At 57.1% G+C, this 11886-nt stretch overlaps 1 long non-coding RNA gene across 4 annotated transcripts; it reads left to right on the top strand.

Moving 5' to 3' along the window:
• The first annotated feature begins 996 nt into the window (after positions 1 to 996).
• Positions 997 to 9136, top strand: LOC144954363 (uncharacterized). 4 transcript variants are annotated; one of them, XR_013641160.1, is made up of 3 exons: positions 997 to 1051; positions 6349 to 6446; positions 9010 to 9136. It is a non-coding gene; the product is annotated as an uncharacterized LOC144954363 (long non-coding RNA). The 4 variants fall into 4 exon arrangements; XR_013641163.1 differs by lacking the exon at positions 997 to 1051 and adding an exon at positions 1304 to 1358; XR_013641162.1 differs by lacking the exon at positions 997 to 1051 and adding an exon at positions 2292 to 2317.
• The last annotated feature ends 2750 nt before the right edge of the window (positions 9137 to 11886 follow it).

Below are 11886 nucleotides of genomic sequence, written 5' to 3'. Positions count from 1 at the left end.
TCACTCACTCACCCAGTCAGTCAGTCACTCACCCAGTCAGTCACTCACCCACTCACCCAGTCAGTCAGTCACTCACCCACTCACTCACCTACTCACTCACCCACTCACCCACTCACCCACTCACTCACCCACTCACTCACTCAGCCACTCACTCACTCGCCCAGCCACTCACCCACTCACCCAGTCACTCACTCACTCACTCACCCAGTCAGTCAGTCACTCACCCACTCACCCACTCACTCACCCACTCACCCACTCACTCACCCACTCACTCACTCAGCCACTCATTCACTCGCCCAGCCACTCACCCACTCACCCACTCACTCACCCACTCACTCACCCACTCACTCACTCACCTACTCACCCACTCACTCACCCACTCACCACTTGCTGCCTCGTTGAACAGGAACACGAACCTTGTCTGCTGGCACTGGTGAGCTCACTCAGTCAGTCAGTCACCCAGTCAGTCAGTCACTCACCTACTCACTCACCCACTCACTCACCCAGTCAGTGAGTCACTCACCCACTCACTCACCTACTCATTCACCTACTCACCCACTCACTCACTCACCCAGTCAGTCACTCACTCACTCAGTCAGTCACTCACTCACTCACTCACTCACTAACTCACTCACTCACTCACCCAGTCACTCACTCACTCACCCAGTCAGTCAGTCACTCACCCAGTCAGTCAGTCAGTCACTCACCACTTGCTGCCTCGTCGAACAAGAACACGAACCTTGTCTGCTGGCACTGGTGAGCTCACTCAGTCAGTCAGTCAGTCACCCAGTCAGTCAGTCACTCACCTACTCACTCACCCACTCACTCACCCAGTCAGTGAGTCACTCACCCACTCACTCACCTACTCATTCACCTACTCACCCACTCACTCACTCACTCACCCAGTCAGTCACTCACTCACCCAGTCAGTCACTCACTCACTCACTCACCCAGTCACTCACTCACTCACCCAGTCAGTCAGTCACTCACCCAGTCACTCACCACTTGCTGCCTCGTCGAACAGGAACACGAACCTTGTCTGCTGGCACTGGTGAGCTCACTCAGTCAGTCAGTCAGTCACCCAGTCAGTCAGTCACTCACCTACTCACTCACCCACTCACTCACCCAGTCAGTGAGTCACTCACCCACTCACTCACCTACTCATTCACCTACTCACCCACTCACTCACTCACTCACCCAGTCAGTCACTCACTCACCCAGTCAGTCACTCACTCACTCACTCACTCACCCAGTCACTCACTCACTCACCCAGTCAGTCAGTCACTCACCCAGTCAGTCAGTCACTCACCACTTGCTGCCTCGTCGAACAGGAACACAAACCTTGTCTGCTGGCACTGGTGAGCTCACTCAGTCAGTCAGTCAGTCACCCAGTCAGTCAGTCAGTCACCCAGTCAGTCAGTCAGTCACCCAGTCAGTCAGTCACTCACTCACCTACTCACTCACCTACTCACTCACTCACCCACTCACTCACTCACTCACCCAGTCAGTCACTCACTCACCCAGTCAGTCACTCACTCACTCACTCAATCACCCAGTCACTCACTCACTCACCCAGTCAGTCAGTCACTCACTCACTCACCCAGTCACTCACTCACTCACCCAGTCACTCACTCACTCACTCACCCAGTCAGTCAGTCACTCACCCACTCACCTACTCACTCAGTCAGTCAGTCACTCACCCAGTCAGTCACCTACTCACTCACCCACTCACTCACTCACTCACCCACCCACCCACTCACTCACTCACTCACCCAGTCAGTCAGTCACTCACCCAGTCAGTCACTCACTCACTCACTCACCCAGTCACTCACTCACTCACTCACCCAGTCAGTCAGTCACTCACTCACTCACCCAGTCACTCACCCACTCACCTACTCACTCAGTCAGTCAGTCACTCACCCAGTCAGTCACCTACTCACTCACCCACTCACTCACTCACTCACCCACCCACTCACTCACTCACTCACCCAGTCAGTCAGTCACTCACCCAGTCAGTCAGTCAGTCACCCAGTCAGTCAGTCAGTCACCCAGTCAGTCAGTCACCCAGTCAGTCAGTCACTCACCCACTCACTCACCTACTCATTCACCTACTCACCCACTCACTCACTCACTCACCCAGTCAGTCACTCACTCACCCAGTCAGTCACTCACTCACTCACCCAGTCACTCACTCACTCACCCAGTCACTCACTCACTCACTCACCCAGTCACTCACTCACTCACCCAGTCACTCACTCACCCACTCACCACTTGCTGCCTCGTTGAACAGGAACACGAACCTTGTCTGCTGGCACTGGTGAGCTCACTCAGTCAGTCAGTCAATCACCCACTCACCCAGTCAGTCAGTCACCCAGTCAGTCACCTACTCACTCACCTACTCACTCACTCACCCACTCACTCACTCACCCACTCACCCACTCACTCACTCACCCAGTCAGTCAGTCACTCACTCACTCACCCACTCACCCACTCACTCACTCACTCACTCACCCAGTCAGTCAGTCACTCACCCAGTCAGTCACTCAACCACTCACCCAGTCAGTCAGTCACTCACCCACTCACTCACCTACTCACTCAACTACTCACTCACTCACCCACTCACTCACTCACTCACTCACTCACTCACCCAGTCAGTCAGTCACTCACCCAGTCAGTCACTCACTCACTCACTCACCCAGTCACTCACTCACTCACTCACTCACCCAGTCAGTCAGTCACTCACCCAGTCAGTCACTCACTCACTCACTCACCCAGTCACTCACTCACTCACTCACCCAGTCAGTCAGTCACCCAGTCAGTCAGTCACTCACCTACTCACTCACCCACTCACTCACCCAGTCAGTCAGTCACTCACCCAGTCAGTCACCTACTCACTCACCTACTCACTCACTCACCCACTCACTCACTCACCCAGTCAGTCAGTCACTCACTCACTCACCCACTCACCCACTCACTCACTCACTCACTCACCCACTCACTCACCCACTCACTCACTCACTCACTCACCCACTCACCCACTCACTCACCCACTCACCACTTGCTGCCTCGTGGAACAGGAACCCGAACCTTGTCTGCTGGCACTGGTGAGCTCACTCAGTCAGTCAGTCACTCACCCAGTCAGTCAGACACTCACCTACTCACTCACCTACTCACCCACTCACCCACTCACTCACTCACTCACCCAGTCAGTCAGTCACTCACCCAGTCAGTCACTCACTCACTCACCTACTCACTCACCTACTCACTCACCTACTCACCCACTCACTCACCCACTCACTCACCCACTCACTCACCCACTCACTCACCTACTCACTCACCTACTCACTCACTCACCCACTCACTCACCCAGTCAGTCAGTCACTCACTCACTCACTCACCCACTCACCCACTCACTCACCCAGTCAGTCAGTCACTCACCCAGTCAGTCAGTCACTCACTCACCCACTCACCCACTCACTCACTCACTCACCCAGTCAGTCAGTCACTCACCCAGTCAGTCAGTCACTCACTCACTCACCCACTCACCCACTCACTCACTCACTCACCCAGTCAGTCAGTCACTACCCAGTCAGTCACTCACTCACTCACTCACTCACTCACTCACTCACTCACTCACTCACTCACTCACTCACTCACCCACTCACTCACCCAGTCAGTCACTCACCCAGTCAGTCAGTCACTCACTCACTCACTCACTCACCCACTCACCCACTCACTCACTCACTCACTCACCCAGTCAGTCAGTCACTCACCCACTCACCTACTCACTCAGTCAGTCAGTCACTCACCCAGTCAGTCACCTACTCACTCACCCACTCACTCACTCACCCACCCACCCACTCACTCACTCACCCAGTCAGTCAGTCACTCACCCACTCAGTCAGTCATTCACCTACTCACTCACCTACTCACCCACCCAGTCAGTCAGTCACTCACCCAGTCAGTCAGTCACTCACCCAGTCAGTCAGTCACTCACCCACTCAGTCAGTCACTCACCTACTCACTCACCTACTCACTCACCTACTCACCCACCCAGTCAGTCAGTCACTCACCCAGTCAGTCAGTCACTCACCCACTCAATCAGTCACTCACCTACTCACTCACCTACTCACTCACCTACTCACCCACCCAGTCAGTCAGTCACTCACCCAGTCAGTCAGTCACTCACCCAGTCAGTCACCCAGTCAATCACCCACTCACCTACTCACTCAGTCAGTCAGTCACTCACCCAGTCAGTCAGTCACTCACCCACTCAGTCAGTCACTCACCTACTCACTCACCTACTCACTCACCTACTCACCCACCCAGTCAGTCAGTCACTCACCCAGTCAGTCAGTCACTCACCCAGTCAGTCACCCAGTCAATCACCCACTCACCTACTCACTCAGTCAGTCAGTCACTCACCCAGTCAGTCAGTCACTCACCCACTCAGTCAGTCACTCACCTACTCACTCACCTACTCACTCACCCACTCACTCACTCACTCACCCACTCACCCAGTCAGTCAGTCACTCACCTACTCACTCACCCACTCACTCACCCACTTACTCACCCACTCACTCACACACCCACTCACTCACCCACTCACTCACCCACTCACTCACTCACCCACTCACCCACTCACTCACCCACTCACCCACTCACTCACTCACTCACCCACTCACTCACCCACCCACTCACCCACCCACCCACCCACCCACTCACCCACTCACCCACTCACTCACTCACCCACTCACTCACTCACTCACTCACTCACTCACTCACGCACTCACCCAGTCACTCACCCACTCACTCACCCACTCACTCACCCACCCACCCACCCACTCACCCACTCACCCAGTCACTCACTCACTCACTCACTCACCCACTCACTCACCCACCCACCCACTCACCCACTCACCCAGTCACTCACTCACTCACCCACTCACTCACCCACCCACCCACCCACTCACCCACTCACCCACTCACCCACTCACTCACCCACTCACCCACTCACTCACTCACCTACTCACCCAGTCACCCACCCACCCACTCACCTACTCACCCACTCACTCACCCACCCACCCACCCACTCACCCACTCACTCACCCACCCACCCACTCACCCACTCACTCACCCACTCACCCACTCACCCACCCACTCACCCACCCACTCACCCACTCACCCACTCACTCACTCACCCACTCACTCACTCACCCACCCACCCACCCACTCACCCACTCACCCACTCACTCACTCACTCACCTACTCACCCAGTCAGTCAATCAGTCACTCACTCACCTACTCACTCACCCACTCACTCACTTACTCACCCAGTCAGTCAATCAGTCACTCACTCACCTACTCACTCACCTACTCACTCACCTACTCACTCACTCACTCAGCCACTCACTCACCTAGTCAGTCAGTCACTCACCCACTCACCCAGTCAGTCAGTCAGTCACTCACTCACCCACTCACCAAGTCAGTCAGTCACTCACTCACTCACTCACTCACCCACTCACTCACTCACCTACTCACCCACTCACTCACCTACTCACTCAGTCACTCACCCACTCACTCACCCACTCACTCAGTCAGTCAGTCACTCACTCACCCACTCACTCACCTACTCACCCACTCACTCACCTACTCACTCACCTAGTCAGTCAGTCACTCACCCACTCATCCAGTCAGTCAGTCACTCACCCACTCACTCAGCCGCTCACTCACCTACTCACTCAGTCAGTCAGTCACTCACCTACTCACTCACCCAGTCAGTCAGTCAGTCAGTCACCGACTCACTCATCTACTCACTCACCCAGTCAGTCGGTCAGTCACTCACCCACTCATCCAGTCAGTCAGTCACTCACCCACTCAGCCGCTCACCCACTCACCCACTCACTCACCTACTCACTCACCCACTCGCATACTCACTCACGTACTCACTCACCCACCCACTCACCCACTCACTCACCCACTCACCCACTTACTCACTCAACCTCTGATGATGATAATGATGATGATACTGATGATGATGATGATGATACTACTGATGATGATGATGATACTGATGATGATGATGATACTACTGATGATGATGATGATACTGATGATGATGATGATACTACCGATGATGATACTACTACTGATGATGATGATACTTCTACTGATGATGATAATGATGATGATACTACTGATGATGATGATGATACTACTACTGATGATGATGATGATACTACTGATGATGATGATACTACTACTGATGATGATGATGATGATACTACTGATGATGATGATACTACTACTACTGATGATGATGATGATACTACTGATGATGCTTCACAGAGGGAAGACTTTAAACACAAGCTGATCGAAGCGTCTCAAAGAAGTCAAAATTTGTGCAAGGCTCTGAAAACTCTTGGAAAGGAAAAATTCGAAGACAGGTAAAGGTAGCCCCAGGTAGCCCCCAACGGGCTATAGGGGCAAGTGCATTGACAGCACAGACACAGACACACACACACAGACACACACACACAGACAGACACACACACACAGACACACACACACTCACTCACCCACTCACTCACTCACCCACCCACTCACTCACTCATTCAACCACTCACCCACCCACCCACCGACTCACCCACCCACCCATTCACCCACCCACTCACCCACTCACTCACCCACCCACCCACCCACTTACTCACCCACCCATCCACCCACCCACTCACCCACTCACTCACTCACCCACTCACCCACCCACCCACCCACTCACCCACCCACCCACCCACCCACTCACCCACCCACCCACTCAGCCACCCACCCACCCACCCACTCACTCACTCACCCACCCACCCACCCACTCACCCACCCACCCACTCATCCACTCACCCACCCACTCACCCACTCACCCACTCACCCACTCACCCATCCACTCATCCACTCACCCACACACTCACCCACCCACTCACTCACCCACTCACTCACCCACCCACTCACCCACCCACCCACTCACCCACCCACTCACCCACTCACTCACCCACCCACTCATCCACTCACCCACCCACTCATCGACCCACCGACCCACCGACCCATCCACTCAACCACTCACCCACCCACCCACCCACTCACTCACCCACTCACCCACTCACTAACTCACCCACTCACCCACTCACCCACCCACCCACTCACCCACCCACCCACCCACTCACCCACCCACCCACCCACTCACCCACTCACCCATTCACCCACTCACCCACCCACCCACCCACTCACTCACCCACTCACTCACCCACCCACCCACTCACCCACCCACCCACCCACCCACTCATCCACTCACCCACCCACTCACCCACCCACCCACTCACTGATCCACTCACCCACCCACCCACTCACCCACTCACCCACCCACTCACTCCCCCACCCACTCACCCACTCACCCACCCACCCACTCACCCACTCACTCACCCACCCACTCACCCACTCACTCACTCACCACCCACCTACTCACTCACTCACCCACCCACCCACTCACCCACCCACCCACTCACTCACCTACTCACTCACTCACCCACCCACCCACTCACCCACTCACTCACTCACCACCCACCTACTCACTCACTCACCCACCCACCCACTCACCCACCCACCCACCCACTCACTCACTCACCTACTCACTCACCCACCCACCCACTCACCCACCCACCCACCCACTCACCCACCCACTCATTCACCCACTCACCCACTCACCCACCCACTCACTCACCCACCCACCCACCCACCCACTCACTCACCCACCCACCCACCCACTCACCCACCCACCCACACCACCCACTCACTCACTCACCCACCCACTCACCCACTCACTCACTCACCCACCCACCCACCCACTCACCCACCCACTCACTCACCTACTCACTCACTCACCCACCCACCCACTCACCCACTCACTCACTCACCACCCACCTACTCACTCACTCACCCACCCACCCACTCACTCACTCACCTACTCACTCACTCACCCACCCACCCACTCACCCACCCACTCACCCACCCACCCACTCATTCACCCACTCACCCACTCACCCACCCACTCACTCACCCACCCACCCACCCACTCACTCACCCACCCACCCACCCACCCACTCACCCACCCACTCACTCACTCACTCACTCACCCACCCACTCACCCACTCACTCACTCACCCACCCACTCACTCACCCACCCACCCACCCACTCACCCACCCACCCACCCACCCACTCACTCACTCACTCACTCACCCACCCACTCACTCACCCACCCACCCACTCACTCACTCACTCACCCACCCACCCACCCACTCACTCACCCACCCACCCACCCACTCACCCACTCACTCACCCACCCACCCACTCACTCACCCACCCACTCACTCACCCACCCACTCACTCACCCACCCACCCACTCACTCACCCACCCACACACCCACCCTCCCACTCACTCACCCACCCACTCACCCACCCACCCACTCACTCACCCACTCACTCACCCACCCACTCACTCACCCACCCACCCACTCACTCACTCACCCACCCACTCACCCACTCACTCACTCACTCACCCACCCACCCACTCACTCACTCACCCACCTACCCACTCACTCACCCACCCACTCACCCACTCACTCACTCACCCACCCACCCACTCACTCACCCACCTACCCACTCACTCACCCACCCACTCACCCACTCACTCACTCCACCCACCCACCCACTCACTCACCCACCTACCCACTCACTCACACCACCCACTCACCCACTCACTCACTCACCCACCCACCCACTCACTCACTCACCCACCCACTCACCCACTCACCCACCTACCCACTCACTCACCCACCCACTCACCCACTCACTCACTCACCCACCCACTCACTCACCCACCCCACTCACCCACTCACTCACTCACCCACCCACTCACTCACCCACCCACCCACCCACTCACTCACCCACTCACTCCCCTGCAGGATGATTGTAAAGTTCACCCAGAGGGCTCCAGGGGCTCCCTTCGATCTGATCCACAAGTTGGCGCATCGATTCGAGGCGCTGGCAGAGAAATGTTGTGAGCTGGGACACGCAGATCGATGCCTCGTGGAAGAGGTGAGTGGGTGGGTGAGTGGGTGGGTGGGTGGGTGAGTGAGTGGGTTAGTGGGTGGGTGGGTGAGTGGGTGAGTGGGTGGGTGGGTGGGTTAGTGGGTGGGTGGGTGAGTGAGTGGGTGAGTGAGTGAGTGGGTGAGTGAGTGAGTGGGTGGGTGGGTGGGTGAGTGGGTGGGTGGGTGAGTGAGTGAGTGGGTTAGTGGGTGGGTGGGTGAGTGGGTGAGTGGGTGGGTGGGTGGGTTAGTGGGTGGGTGGGTGAGTGAGTGGGTGAGTGAGTGAGTGGGTGAGTGAGTGAGTGGGTGGGTGGGTGGGTGAGTGGGTGGGTGGGTGAGTGAGTGAGTGGGTGAGTGGGTGAGTGGGTGAGTGGGTGAGTGAGTGGGTGGGTGGGTGGGTGAGTGAGTGAGTGGGTGGGTGAGTGAGTGGGTGGGTGGGTGGGAGAGTGGGTGAGTGGGTGAGTGGGTGAGTGGGTGGGTGAGTGGGTGGGTGGGTGGGTGAGTGGGTGAGTGGGTGGGTGAGTGAGTGAGTGGGTGAGGAGTGGGTGGTTGGGTGGGTGAGTGGGTGGATGAATCTCCCGTGTCTCTCTCCCCGTGCCTCTCTCTCCGTGTCTCTCTCCCCGTGTCTCCCTGTGTCTCCCCGTGTCTCTCTCCCCGTGTCTCTCTCACCGTCTCTCCCCATGTCTCCCCGTGTCTCTCTCCCCGTGTCTCTCTCATCGTGTCTCACCGTGTCTCTCTCCCCTTGTCTCTCTCTCTCTGTCTCTCTCCCCGTGTCTCCCTGTGTCTCCCTGTGTCTCTCTCTCCCCGTGTCTCCCCGTGTCTCTCTCCCCGTGTCTCTCTCCCCGTGTCTCCCTGTGTCTCCCCGTGTCTCTCTCCCCGTGTCTCTCTCTCCCGTGTCTCTCTCCCCGTGTCTCCCTGTGTCTCCCTGTGTCCTCTCTCTCCCCCGTGTCTCCCCGTGTCTCTCTCACCGTGTCTCACCGTGTCTCTCTCTCCCCATGTCTCCCCGTGTCTTTCTCTCTGTCTCTCTCTCTCACCGTGTGTCTCTCTCACCGTGTCTCACCGTGTCTCTCTCTCCCCATGTCTCACCGTGTCTCTCTCTCCGTGTGTCTATCTCCCCATGTCTCACCGTGTGTCTCTCTCACCGTGTCTCACACGTGTCTCTCTCCCCGTGTCTCCCCGTGTCTCTCCCCGTGTCTCTCTCTCACCGTGTCTCTCTCTCTCCCCGTGTCTCTTTCTCTCTCCCCGTGTCTCACCGTGTCTCTCTCCCCGTGTCTCCCCGTGTCTTTCTCACCGTGTCTCTCTCTCTCTCCCGTGTCTCTCTCTCTCTCACCGTATCTCACCGTGTCTCTCTCTCCCCATGTCTCCCCGTGTCTTTCTCTCTTCTGTCTCTCTCTCTCACCGTGTGTCTCTCTCCCCCGTGTCTCCCCGTGTCTCCCCGTGTCTCTCCCGTGTCTCCGTGTCTACCGTGTCTCTCTCTCCCCGTGTCTCTCTCTCTCTCTCCCCCGTGTCTCTTTCTCTCTTCCCCCGTGTCTCACCGTGTCTCTCTCTCCGTGTCTCACCGTGTCTCTCTCTCCCCATGTCTCCCTGTGTCTTTCTCTCTGTCTCTCTCTCTCTCACCGTGTGTCTCTCTCTCACCGTGTCTCTCTCCCCATGTCTCTCCCCGTGTCTCCCCGTGTCTCTCCCGTGTCTCCCCATGTCTCACCGTGTCTCTCTCTCCCCGTGTCTCTCCTCTCTCTCTCCCCGTGTCTCTTTCTCTCTCCCCGTGTCTCACCGTGTCTCTCTCTCCGTGGTCTCACTGTGTCTCTCTCTCCCCATGTATCCCTGTGTCTTTCTCTCTGTCTCTCTCTCTCACCGTGTGTCTCTCTCTCACCGTGTCTCTCTCCCCATGTCTCTCCCCGTGTCTCCCCGTGTCTCTCCCCGTGTCTCCCCATGTCTCACCGTGTCCTCTCTCTCCCCGTGTCTCTCTCTCTCTCTCCCCGTGTCTCTTTCTCTCTCCCCGTGTCTCACCGTGTCTCTCTCTCCGTGTCTCACCGTGTCTCTCTTCTCCCCATGTCTCCCTGTGTCTTTCTCTCTGTCTCTCTCTCTCACCGTGTGTCTCTCTCTCACCGTGTCTCTCTCCCCATGTCTCTCCCCGTGTCTCCCCGTGTCTCTCCCCGTGTCTCCCCATGTCTCACCGTGTCTCTCTCTCCCCGTGTCCTCTCTCTCTCTCTCCCCGTGTCTCTTTCTCTCTCCCCGGTGTCTCACCGTGTCTCTCTCTATCCGTGTCTCACCGTGTCTCTCTCTCCCCCATGTCTCCCTGTGTCTTTCTCTCTGTCTCTCTCTCTCACCGTGTGTCTCTCTCTCACCGTGTCTCTCTCCCCATGTCTCTCCCGTGTCTCCCCGTGTCTCTCCCCGTGTCTCCCCATGTCTCACCGTGTCTCTCTCTCCCCGTGTCTCTCTCTCTCTCTCCCCGTGTCTCTTTCTCTCTCCCGTGTCTCACCGTGTCTCTCTCTCCGTGTCTCACCGTGTCTCTCTCTCCCCATGTCTCCCTGTGTCTTTCTCTCTGTCTCTCTCTCTCACCGTGTGGTCTCTCTCTCACCGTGTCTCTCTCCCCATGTCTCTCCCCGTGTCTCCCCGTGTCTCTCCCCGTGTCTCCCCATGTCTCACCGTGTCACTCTCTCCCGTGTCTCTCTCTCTCTCCCCGTGTCTCTTTCTCTCTCCCCGTGTCTCACCGTGTCTCTCTCTCCGTGTCTCACCGTGTCTCTCTCTCCCCAT

Source organism: Lampetra fluviatilis, unplaced genomic scaffold, assembly GCF_964198595.1.
Source record: "Lampetra fluviatilis unplaced genomic scaffold, kcLamFluv1.1 SCAFFOLD_820, whole genome shotgun sequence".
Classification (NCBI taxonomy): Eukaryota; Metazoa; Chordata; class Hyperoartia; order Petromyzontiformes; family Petromyzontidae; genus Lampetra; species Lampetra fluviatilis.
Note: the sequence above shows the minus strand (reverse complement) of the source record. Positions and strands in the feature narration are given on the sequence as shown.